At 37.0% G+C, this 13,644-nt stretch overlaps 1 long non-coding RNA gene across 1 annotated transcript in view; it reads left to right on the top strand.

The window, feature by feature from the left end:
* Positions 1 to 13,644, top strand: part of LOC141585698 (uncharacterized) — a 98,288-nt gene that overhangs the window by 72,169 nt on the left and 12,475 nt on the right. The window contains exons 8-9 of the long non-coding RNA XR_012519354.1: positions 8,416 to 8,457; positions 10,507 to 10,706. This is a non-coding gene — a long non-coding RNA (uncharacterized LOC141585698). The remainder of the gene's footprint in view (positions 1 to 8,415; positions 8,458 to 10,506; positions 10,707 to 13,644) is intronic.

Below are 13,644 nucleotides of genomic sequence, written 5' to 3'. Positions count from 1 at the left end.
TAACAAAATAGGAGCAAATGAAATCCAGTAGTGTATATGAAAAGAATAATACATTATGACTTTTTTATTATCTCAGAATTATCTCAGAAATATAAAGTTGGTTTAACACTTAAAAATCCAACAGTATATCCACTGCATTAACAGAAGTAAGAGGAAACACGTATCAAAGAGAAAAGGGACTTGACAAAAAATGAACAGCCCATGATAAAGACAATCTAGTAATTAATTAGTAATAAAACATTCTAGAAATAAAAGAGAAACTTCTCAATCTGATAAAGATTATTTATTAAAAAGCTATATCCCAGGAGGCTGAGGCAGGAGAATTGCCTGAACCCAGGAGGCGGAGGTTGCGGTGAGCCGAGATCGCGCCATTGCACTCCAGCCTGGGTAACAAGAGCGAAACTCCGTCTCAAAAAAAAAAAAAAAAAAAGCTATATCCAACATCGTACTTATTGGTGAAATATTGAACATGTTCTCACTAAGATTGGAAACAAGGCAAAGATGTTGTCTCTCACCATTCCTATTCAACATTGTGCTGAGATTTTAGCCATTGCAAAAGGACAAAAAATAAAAATTTAAAAAATGCAGACAGATAGGAAGAGGTAAAATTGTATTTATTTGCTGGTGTTGTGATTGTTTACATAGAAAATCTTGATAAATCTATGAAACAACTACTAGAACTAATAAGTGAATTTAGAAAGCTCATAAGACTCAAGGTAAATATGCACAAATCAATTTTATTATTTATATACTAGCAACAAATGTTTGGAAAGTAAAATGTTAAGAAACTCTTTACAGATTATCAGAAAAAATACCAAGAATTCGATTTAAAAGTACACACAAGACTTTACACTGAAAACTATAAAACATTGCTGAGAGTAAATAAAGAAGACCCATATCAATGAGTATTTATGGATATGAAGGTGCAATATTGTCAAGACAATAATTCTCTCCCAACTGACCAATAGATTTAACATAATCACAATAGAAAGACTTTAGCAGAAACTGAAAAAAATGACTCTACTCTTTATATATAAATGCAAGAACCTAGAATACTTTGATAAAGCAATCTTGATAAAGAAGAATAGTTAGATGACTTACATTGTCTGATTTCAAGATTCATTCTAAAGCTAAAGCAATTAAGACAATGTGGTACTGGCATAACCATCAAAAAATGATTAATGGAACAGAACAGAAAGCTCAGAAACACACTTTACTGGCCAACTAATTTTTGACAGAGGAACCAAAGCAATTCAATGCAGAAAGAAAAGTCTTTTAACTAAGGATGCTCAAATAATTAGTTATTCATGTGAAAAAAAGGACTTTACCACTTTATACAATACACAAACCATAAAATTTTCAATAGAAATATAGGAGAGTATCCTTATGACTTAGGGATGGACAAAGTTTTCTTTGACAAGACTCAGAAAAACTGATAAATCAAACTTCATGAAAGTTTGAAACTTCTGCTCATAAATAGACACTGTTGAGAAAACTACTACTTATAAATAGACACTGTTAAGCAGGCAATCTATAAACTGGATAAAATCATATGTAAAACCGATGTTATCTGACAACAGACTGGTAACCAAGATGTATAAAGAACTCCTGCAATTTAATAATAAAAGAATAAAGTCCTGATAAAAATGGGCAAATTAATTGGACAGGCATATACATCTGGCCAATGAACAGATATAAAAATACTCAATATCATTAGTCATCAGAAAAATTCAAACTGCTGTGATATCCTTATTTACCCTTCAGAAGTTCTAAAATAAAAGATGGAAGCAATCCCAATTGTCAAGAATGTGGAGCAACTGGAATTTTCATACATTGTTAGTGGGAATTTGGCAAAAAGTCATAATTTTTCATAAATCTGAACACACATCTACCCTGTGATTGAGAAATTTCAATCCCAGGTAATTTTCCAAGAAAACTAAAAATAAATGCCTACAAAAAGGTTTGTACAAGAATGTTCCTAGCAGGACATTACTAATATATAATAATAATAATAAGTTGGAAACAGCCCAGGTGTCCATTAATAGGAGAATGAGTAAATAAATTATGGTATATTCATGCAATGAAATACTACTTAGTAGTAGTAAGGAATAGAAAGGAACAAATAATTGAAGATGCAGCAACACAGACTAATCTAAAAAGGTTTTGTCGTGTGAAAGAAGTAATCCACAATATATATATGGGAACTATATTCCATAATACGTAGTTCTAAAATAGGCAAAACTAATTCACGGTGGAGAAAAACAGAATAGTAATTGACTCTGGTGGGAAGGGATGGTCACTGATGAAAAAGGGGCATGAGGGAATTTCCTGGAACAATGCAGTGCTTACATCTTGATAGAGGTTTGGGTACATAGAAGTATGCATTTGTCAAAACTCAGCCAATATATAGTTAAGATTTTTGCCTTTCACTGTATACATTTTACCCCCCAAAACTGATAAACAAATACTGAACTGCAGTTAATAATATGTATTATGAAATATTTAGGAGGAATATATATATATATGTATGTATATATATATATATATATATATATATACATATATACACATGTGTATATATATATACATAATTTAAAGTATATAAAAAACTCAAGATAGATTGATGTATGGATAGATGAATAGGTAAGTGACAAAGGAATTAAGGTGTTATTGGGAGACTGTAAGTGCTCCCTATAAAATTCCTTCAACTTTTTTGTATACCTGAAACTTTTTATTCTAACATATTGGAAAGAAACTAAAATCAGATCTGCAAACTTTAGCTTAGAAATATAAAAAAAGAATGAATAGAAAGACATCTATATATCTAGTTGGAAAGATTGTATACTGCAAAGATATTAATTAGTCCCTCATTAATTCATACATTTAACATGCCTTGGAATTTTGATTTTGAAAGTGATTCTGAATTTCATTAGACAAAACAAGCACTGCCTCATGCAACAGAAGTAAAAATGTCATTGTTACATATTTGTCACATACAGTACTGTAGTTAAAACAATATGGCATTATCCAATTAAAATATAATGTCGTGAAATAGAAGGGATAGTCTTGAAGTACATGCTAGAATACTATAAGCTTAATAGAAGATAAAAGAAATGTTAATTCTTTGGAAATGAATGAATTTTTAAATGAATGTTGGAATAAAATAAAATGAGAACCATACCTCACATTATCTCCTAAATTAAATTATAAATGAATTAAAGAGTTAATTTTTAAAATACAGGGAGTTTTTGCTTTAGGCAGTTATGATATACACAAATTTTACTTAATACAGCATAGTGATTGCCAGTATGAAAAACAAGAATAATATATAATAAATATTTAATTGATTTTCAGATGATGAAAGACATTCTAAGCCTAAGAGCAATAGAAGAGATCTTAAGGATAAGAATAATGTACTTGGCCACTGGAAAAAAAAAAAAAGAATCTATGTCTTTAAAAATATTATAAGCAACAGTAAAAGAAAAATGTCAAAATTGGAAAAATACTTGCAATATATATGGCAGATAGATTGGTTACTATCCTTAGTAGTTGCAGAGATTTTTTAAAATTGTCATATAAAGAAAGAAAATCAAAGAAAACATGGCCATAAGACTTGCACATACGATTTGCTGAAGCATCAAAATATATATTTGTAAAAATCTCTCATTATTATGAAAAACTTTACATTAAAAATGAAAGATACTTTAAAAAAATATTCACAAAGATGAAAAAAATAAAACCTTCTCTGAGATAGTTTTGTTAAGTTTGTGCTTCCCTTGGAGACGGAGTCTCATTCTGTCACCCAGGCTGGAGTGCAGTGGTGTGATCTTGGCTCACAGCAACCTCCACTTCCTTGGTTCAAGTGGTTCTCCCACATCAGCCTCCCAAGTAGCTGGGATTACAGGCACCCGCCACCATGCCTGGCTGATTTTTGTATTTTTAGTAGAGACAGGGTTTCACCATGTTTGTTAGACTGATCTCCAACTCCTGACCTCAGGTGATTCACCTCCATCAGCCTCCCAGACCGCTGGCATTACAGGTGTGAGCCACTGTGCCCAGTCAGTGTTTCCCTTGTTCTGCCGTCAAGGAGTGGTGCTGGGTTGAGCCTCCTTATACATCTTGGATAAACTCTTATTATTTCTTCAGGATAATTATGCACATAGATGGTGTTTTCTTCTATTGATATTGTTTTATTCCTTAAGTTGGTTGGTAAGTATGTAAGGGTTTGCCATATGAATATATTTTAAGGTGTTTGAAATGACATCTAATACATTAAAAGGATTTTGAATGCAAAAAGCAGAGAAAATGCATAAAAAATATAAATAATGGTTATGACTGGAGGATATGATATAGATGATTTCTCTTTTCTTTCTTATAGTTTTTCTTAGTGTATGTTCAGCCATCATTACAGTCAATTTTAGAACATATTTCTCACCTCACAAAGAAACTCTGCACTCCCTCTCCTACCTCCCTATCTTCCCCAGCCCTAAGCAAATGCTAATCTACTTCCTGTCTTTATACATTTACCTATTCTGGCCATTGCATTTAAATATAGTTATATAATATATGATATTTTGTGACTGTGTTCACACACTTGATTTTTTCAAAGTTCATCTATGTGGTAGCATATATCAACATTCCATTAATTGTTTGTGGCTGAATTTTCTTCCAATGTATGGATATATCATATATTGTCTATCATAAGTTGATTTATATTAATATTTGGGCCATTTCTACTTTTTGACTACTATAAATAATTCATAACAATGTCTTATGAATAACTACATAAACATTTGTGTAAAAGATTTTTATGTGACATATATATTCATTTTTCTTGGTTATATACTATGAGTGAAGTTGCTGGGTCATATGGTAACTTTGTGTTGAACTTTTTGAGGAACTTTCAGGCTGTTTCCCAAAGTGATTGCACCATTTTACATTCTATCAGCAGTGTATGAGAGTTCCAGTTTCCCCACAGCTCCAACACTGATTTTTTTTTTTTTTTTTCTGATTTTGTTGCTATCTAGGCAATCCTAGTTATTGTGAAGTGGCCTCCCATTGTGGTTTTAATTTGCATTTCCCTGATTAGTAGTTGAGTGTCTTTTTATGTGTTCATTGGCCATTTATATATCTTCTTTGGATAAAGGCTAATGCAGATTCTTTGCCTACCTTTAAATTGAGTTATTTGTCTTTTTATCACTAAGTTTTAAGAGCTCTTTATATGTTCTAGAACAAGTCTCTCATCAGATACACCATTTGAAAATATTTTCTTTCATTCTGTGGGTTGCCTTTTCATTTTCTTTTCTTTCTTTTCTTTTTTTTTTTAAATTTTACTTTAAGTTCCAGGATACGTGTGCAGAACGTGGAGGTTCGTTACATAGGTATACATGTACTACAGTGGTTTGCTGCATCTATTGACCCATCCTCTAAATTCCCTCTCCTCGCTCCCCACCCTCTAACAGGTCTTGGTGTGTGTTGTTCTCCTCCCTGTGTCCATGTGTTCTCATTGTTCAACTCTCACTTATGAGTGAGAACATGCAGTGTTTGGTTTTTCTCTTCCTGTGTTAGTTTGCTGAGGATAATGGCTTCCAGCTTCATCCATATCCCGGCAAAAGACATGATTTCATTTCTTTTTATGGCTGTGTAGTACTCCATGGTATATATGTACCACATTTTTTTTTTTTTTTTTTAATCCAGTATATCATTGCTGGGCATTCAGGTTGGTTCCATGACTTTGCTATTGTAAATGGTGCTGCAATAAACATACATGTGTATGTGTATTTATAGTAGAATGATTTATATTCCTTTGGATATATCACTAGTAATGGGATTGCTGGGTCAAATGATATTTCTGGTTCTAGATCCTTGAAGAATCACCATATTGTTTTCCACAATGGTTGAAATAATTTATATTCTCACCAGCAGTGTAAAAGTGTTTTTATTTCTCTACAGCCTTGCCAGAATCTATTGTTTTTTGACTTTTTAATCATCACCATTCTGTCATGAGATGGTGTCTCATTATGGTTTTGATTTGCGTTTCTCTAATAATCAGTGATATTGAGCTTTATTTCATATGTTTGTTTGCCATGTAAATGTCTTATTTTGAGAAGTGTCTGTTCATATCCTTTGCCCACTTTTTGGTGTGTTTCTTGTTTTTTTTCTTGTAAATTTATTTAAGTTCCTTGTAAATTCTGAATATTAGACCTTTGTCAGATGTGTAGATTGCAGAAGTTTTTTCCCATTCTGTAGGTTGCCTGTGCACTCTGATGATTGGCTTTTGTTGCAATTGCTTTTGACATTTTTTTCATGAAGTCTTTGCCTATGCCTGTGTCCTGAATGGTATTGCTTAGGTTTTCTTATAAGTTTTTTATTGTTTTGGGTTTTACATTTACTCAAAATAATAAGAGATATTTATGACAAACCCACAGCCAATATTAATATTATATTGAATGGGCAAAAGCTGGAAGCATTCCCTTTGAAAACCAGTACAAGACAGGGATGCCCTCGCTCACCACTCCTATTCTATATAGTGCTGGAAGTTCTGGCCAGGGCAATCAGACAAGAGAAAGAAATAAAATATACCCAAATAGGAAGAGAGGAATTCAAATTGTCTCTGTTTGCAGATGATATGATTTTATATTTAGAAAACTCCATCATTTCAGCCCCAAAACTCCTTAAACTGATAAGCAACCTCAGCAAAGTCTCAGGATACAAAAATCAGTATGCAAAAATCACAAACATTCCTTTACATCAACAATAGACAGGCAGAGAGCCAATGTGTGAATGAATTCCTATTCATAATTGCTAAAAAGAGAATAAAATACCTAGGAATACAGCTGACAAGGGATGTGAAGACTTTTTCAAAGAGAACTACAAACCACTGCTCAAGAAAGCATTCCATCTTCATGGATAGGAAGAATCAATATTGTGAAAATAGCCTACTGCCAAAAGTAAGTTATAGATTCAGTGCTCTTCCCATCAAACTATTACTGACATTCTTCACAGAATTAGAAAAAACTACTTTAAATTTCATATGGAATCAAAGAAGACCCTGTATAGTTGAGACAAACCTAAACAAAAAGAACAAAGCCGGAGGCATCAGTAAGCAAAACAGCATGGTACTGGCACCAAAACAGATATAGAGACCAATGTAATAGAACAGAGGCCTCAGGAATAACACCACAAATCTATGACCATCTGCTTCTCAACAAACCTGACAAACACAAGCAATGGGGAAAAGATCTCCTGTTCAATAAATGGTGCTTGGAAAACTGACTAGCCATATGCAGAAAACTGAAACTGGACCCCTTCCTTACACCTGATACAAAAATTAACTCAAGATGAATTAAAGCCTTTTCATTTTCTTAACAGTGTCTTTTAAAGCACAAAAATTTCTAATTTTGCAGTCCAATTTATTTTTGTTGTTTCTTGTGATTTTGGTGTTCTTTTGAAGAATTCATTGTCAAATACAGGATAATCAAGATCTACCTGTGTGTGTGTGTGTGTGTGTGTGTGTGTGTGTATTTCTGGTTTTAGCTCTTGCATTTATGCCTTTGATCAATTTTAAAATAGTTTTTGTATATAGTATGATGTAAGGGTTGACCTTCATTGTTTTGTGAGTGGCTGTGCAGTTGTTCTAGCATTGTTTGTTGTAAAGACTACTCTTTCCTTATTGTTTAGTCTTGGCATGCAATATCACTTGGCCTTGCCAAAAATCAGTTGGCCACAGACATATGAGTTTAGTTCTGGATCCTCGATTCTATTCTATTGGTCTTTATGTCCATTCTTATGGTAGTGAGAATGGACATCATCGCTTTTATTATTGTTGCTTTGTAGTAAGTTTTGAAATTGAGAAATGTGAGTCCTTCAACTTTGTTTTCTTCGAGATGATTTTGACTAGTTCAAGACATTTGAAATTACATATGAGTTTTAGAATCAGTTTCAAGTTGTACAAAGAAGCAAGCTGGGATTCTGATAGGGATTGTGTTAAATTTGTAGATCAATTTGAGGAATATTGCTATCTTAATATTAAGGTTCATAATCCATGAACATGGAATGTTTTTCCAGTTTTATAGGTCTTCTTTTATTTCTTTCAACAATGTCTTGTGGTTTCCAGAGCTTAAGTTTTATATTTTTGTGTTAAATTTATTCCTATTTTACTATTTTTATACCATTGTATATTAAATTATTTTCTTAACTTTATTTTTAGATTCCTCATTGCAAGTGTATAGAAATGCAGTTGATTTTTGCATATTGCTCTTATATCCTGCAATCTTTTTGAATTAATTTATTAGTACTATTTTTTAGTGGATTCTTTGGCATTATGTATATACAAGATCATGTCATATAAAAAATAGAGATAGTTTTACATCTTCCTTTCCAATCTGAATGTCTTTATTTCTTTTCCTTTTGCAGTTGCCTGGGATGGAACCTCCAGAACAATGCCTAGTTGAAGTGGTAAGGGCAGACATCCTTGTCATGTTCCTGATCTTAGTGGGAAAGCATCTAGTTTCTCACCATTGAGTATGAGGTAGCTATGGGTTTCTCATAGACGCTCTTTATCAGGTTGAGGAAGTTCTCTTTTAACCCTAGTTTGTTGAGTGTTTTTATTGAAGAAAAAAAGAGTGTTGGATTTTTCTCAAAAGTTTTTTCTGTGTCTGTTGAAATAATAATGTGATTTTTTATTTTTATTTTTTATTATCTTGTTTTTGCTTTCTATTCTATTGATGATTACATTAGTTGATTTTTATTTGCTATCACTACACTTTTGTGAACGTGTCCTGGGCTAATAGGTACATTTGCAATTGAAATTGAACCCGCAATGTGGTCTGAAGGGTTCAGGCTCTGTGTGGCTGTTTTTGGAGGGCAAATGCCCAATCTGAATCTCTACTAGATCTTTCTTTGCTCTCTTTTTGGTGCTGATGCAGTGCCCTGAACTAGTCAAGTCCAGACTCACACCTCCAGCCAGGTAGACGTGTTTCAGGTTAATTAGGGGCCTCAGTCAATTTAGTTCATGGGCTGTAATTACAAGCACCTAAGACCTGCAATTTCTGTTTTAATTAAAATAAACAATGCGGAGGGGCTGACATCACACCAGGGCAACTGGTGTGCAAGGAATAGGTAATTACACCAAAGCAGAGCCTCTTGCTGTGAGGCAGGCTGTTGGGATCCACAGTGAAAGCTGGGCTTGGCCATCCTGGTGAATGCTAATTACTTGCTGCCAACCACAGCTCAAACCAGATGGGTGGGTGGGTCATGGTGATGACATCAGAACATGTTTCCTTCAAGTTGGGACTTAGCTGTGACCTTTGGGGCATGTGTGTATGTGAGAGTGTGTGGGCATTTACATGTGTGATGTCCCTTTAAATATATTTAACACATAATATGCTTCTATGTATATGTGCAATAGGATGAAAAATTCTGATTTCAACTGCCAGTTTTAGGGATCCTCTTGGGAAGGAAGTTACCCTTGCTTAGGAAAATAATCACCTGGAGAGGATAAGACATATCTTAACTGCTCAGTCTTAGAAATTGCAGGAATTTAGGGATGGGGTAGAGCAGAGACAAGGAAAATAGTAAAAAAGAATGAAAGCAAGTAGGCTGGGAACACAGTAGAAGGGCAAAGTCTGGAAAGAAAGTAGCCAGGGTAGGTCAAGGATGCATCAAAACAAGATATTTAATGCTTAATTTAAAATTGTTTGCATTCTATGATGTCAACTCCGTCTGACATTACAGACCTTTAGTAAAGTCATCAACACACACAAATGTCTTGTGTGAGTGAACTTTTTTTTTGTGGGGAGGAGGTAAAGATCAAGGAAGAAGAATTTAATTCTGCATTTGAGCAGAAGTGCAGAAGATCATAGGTAAGTGAGAACGAAAGGGAGCCAGAAGGGACAAAAGAGTGTAAGCCTCTGCGACATTTCAGAAACCTCGAGTAGGGAGAGGACTTGCCACAGGCCATGAAAGAGTCCACATTTATTTTAGGAAATAGATCTCATCGTGGCACTCTGCCACTAGAGACCTTCCAATGGCTCCTCGGTGCCACCAAGATGTAGTATCAGCTTATTTAGATGGTGTAGTAGGCTGAAAAGTTTCCCGAAAGATAATTGTTCCTAATCCCTGTAAATATTCCTTTTTTTTTTTCTTTTGGAAAAAGGCTGTTTGCAGATGTGATTAAGTGAAGGGTCTTAAGATGGGGATTATCCTGGCTTATCCAGGTGGGCCCTAAATACCATCACATGTCTCTTTATAAGAGGGAGGCAGAGGGAGGTTTGACCACACACAGACTGAGAAGCAAAGTGATCATGGGGGCAGATACTGAAACGATGCAACTGAGATCACTGGAAGCTGGCAGCCCCCACGAGCTGGAAGAGGCAAGGAATGGATTCTCCATTAGAGCCCCCAGAGAGAGCACAGCCCTGCCGACACCTTGATATTGGCCCACTGAAACTCATTTTGGATTTCTGGCCTCTGAAACTGAGAGAGAATAAATGCTTGTTGTTTTAGGCTGCCAAGTTCCGGAAACTAATACAGATGGCTTCACTAGACCTTCAGGACTTGGTCTCTCCTTCCCTCCATCCCTACTGCCTGATGTTCAGTAGGTCCTCATCTCTGGTTCACACACCTGTATGTGCTGATCTCACTGCCTAGAACACTCTTCTTCTCCACTGGCCCTGAGAGGTGTGATGTGCCAGACCAGTTTGCAGGTAAGGACACAACTTGCCAGCAGGATGATGCCCCTTTACAGCACTGCTAAGCTGGTCTCTGAGTCTGCACCCTTTTCTTGGCACAATTTCAGGCTGAGACAGTACTTTCTTGCTCAGTCACCCTGGCTAAGGTGACGTGTTGAGGCAGGTTGGGAAATCCCAGCTGCCTCACCTATGACCTTGCCGGGTGCGCCAGATTGATACCTTCATGGGCACAGTGGAATAAGCACAGGATTTGGTGTAGGATGGAGCTGCATCAGGATCCTGTCTTTGCTGCTTATGTGCCCTGTGACCTTGTATAAGTTACTTAAACTTTTTGAACCTCAGTTCTCTTATCTGTAAAATGGATCTTATAAAAGTGACCATTGAGGATTGTTGATGTCTTTAATATATATATTTATGGAGCACCCACTCTATGTGAAAAAGTCCTCTCCTTTGTCAGGATGCATTTGCTTAGGGTATTGAGAAAAGAGAATTAAGACCTGGAGCAGGTACCCTCTCCCCTGGCCCCTCCACATCGTCTGAGGCTCCTTTTTCCCAGGTGGCTATAACTGGCTCACTTATCCAGCCTAAGGGAAATCTCTGAGGGCTGAACATGCATTTGGGCATGGAAGCGGCCTCAACATTCCCTCATGCCATAACCCAGACTTCGACAGCTGGGAGGCAGTCATCACTTTTGTAGAAAATAAGGTTTCTAAGTACAACAGGTAAATGAGTATAATGAGGGAGCTCTGGATGCCTTTTCTGGACCCACAGTGCATAACCAGGAGCTCTCAAGAAGGGAAACAGACATGAGTTCTGCTACGCATGCTCACGTGTAAATGCAGGTACACACAAGCACAGACCTGCCCAGGGAGCTTCTGCATACATAGACACACGTGGGCCACACAAGTGTCTATGTATACTCACTCACTCATGCATTGTATTTCCATTGCATTTATACTTGTTGTTTCACAGCCATATTTTGTCTTCCACAACTGAAAGTTTGAAAAGAATAAGGACACTGAATCTCAGAGATGTCAAGTTCTTTCATTGAGGTCACACAGCTTTCGTATAGCAGAATTAAGCTTCAAGCCCAAGATTTCTAAATGTCTCCATCAAATTAGGTTGCCTTTCTACACATACAAACACACACACACTCTCACTCTCTCTCTCTCTGTCTCACCTATTTTATACAACACAGTATCATAGTGGGACTGTCTGAGGATGGACTGCAGTCAAATCGTAGCTCTGTTGCTTTTTCATTATATGACCTTGAGCTAAGTCACTTCAAAGTCTCAGTTTTCTCATCTGTAAAATGGAGATAACAAGAGAACATATTTCATAGGGTTGTAGTGAGCATTAAAGGAGATAAAGAATGAAAGTTCATGGCACCTTGCCTATCACATAGTAAGTGTTCAATAATTGTTATTTTTAGCAATACCAAGCACCTTTCTAGGCACTGGGGATCCCCACCAAGTCAAGTACCTTCTGCTAGGGTGATTACTGAAAGTTATTTTAAATGTGGCTTAAAAGAAAAGGCAATAAACCACCCAGCAGGTCCTAGTTCCGAAAGCCAGGTGAAAAGAAGCTGAGAACAAAGGTGGTGCTGAAATTCCCTCCATGGTCTGCTATTTGGGGACCCTTTTTGATCCGCCTCCCCAACCTGTAGACCTGTGCATGGTTTATCTCAGTGTCCTGGGTCGGGGCAGGCCTGGAGAGATGAGCCCTATGGCACACAGAGTAGCTTCCTCATGAGTACTTGGGACAGGAGAGCCAGTCCTTGATCATCTCATCCCAGAGATCTGCACACACAAGCTGCTACAGGCTCGTAGAGGGCAGGAGACAGCAGCGCCCCAGACGCTTCTGTGGTTTGTCTGGGCAGAATGTCTCCCTTGCCTGGGTTGGGCTGGGCTGTCTGCTCCCTGGGGCTGCCTCAGGGTCTGAGAAGCCAGGATCCGCTGTGGGGTAGCCTGTTTCCAGCCTGTCCTGCAAGCCGACCTCCAGCTCCAAGCCCCAGCAGGATTATCATTGCTCACGGTGACAATTTGAGCCCCTTTACAGCCATGGCCAAAGAGGGGTTTATGATAGCCCTACCTCATTGTGTTGTGATGAGGATTAAGTAAGGCAATGCATGAAACGTACCCATTTTGTCATATTATACGTGCCCCATAAATGTAGCAGCACTCACCGTTGTTACTATCACTGTTACTTTACTCTCCCTGTCACGTCGTCATCAACATTATCTTCATCACTGGATTCCGAGGGCAGGTTGGGCCTGGGATTAGAACCAGTCACTAACCATGTGTTGTCAGGCAAGTTACAGCTCCATGCCTCAGTTTCCTGTAATGCAAACTGGTTGCTCTTTTTGAAGCCTCTTCCCTCCAGCCTTGTTCAGAATCTCTTGCTGAATGATTCTAATAGCCACCCCTGTGGGAAGTGGAAAGTGACCTAACATTTTTGAACTTCAGCAAATAACAGGACAAATATAATGTCATTTACAGTGCAACAGAGGGAATGAAAAAGGACAATCAATGTAAATTGCCTTGCTCAGTGCCTAGCACTCAGTAGATGGCACATTAAATGTCTGCAGCTTGATTAAGAGGCCTGCCTTCCGTGCTTGTTCATAGCAAGGAGCTGGGAAGGTGAGTGTTTTGGTCCATGCACTGTGGAAACAGAAGCAGAAAGATTTGTTTTCTCCTGGCCCAGTCACCACTGGCCTTTGATGACATGTGGGTCCACAAAGCTCTCTGGGGCAGGTCTTGGTTTCTTATGAACTTCTGGGTTTTCCTCAGTGTCTTTTGTGAACATCTTCTCAAATTATCTCTTAAATGCTGGTACTTTTCAGAATTCTATTTGTTGTCATTTCCTCTTTGCATGAGGGCATTTCTTCCATTTGCAAAACTCACTTACTCCTCTGCCTGGGTCACCCCTAAATCATCTACTGCCCTGAGTTTCC

This window comes from Saimiri boliviensis, chromosome 9, assembly GCF_048565385.1.
Source record: "Saimiri boliviensis isolate mSaiBol1 chromosome 9, mSaiBol1.pri, whole genome shotgun sequence".
Taxonomy (NCBI): domain Eukaryota; kingdom Metazoa; phylum Chordata; class Mammalia; order Primates; family Cebidae; genus Saimiri; species Saimiri boliviensis.
Note: the sequence above shows the minus strand (reverse complement) of the source record. Positions and strands in the feature narration are given on the sequence as shown.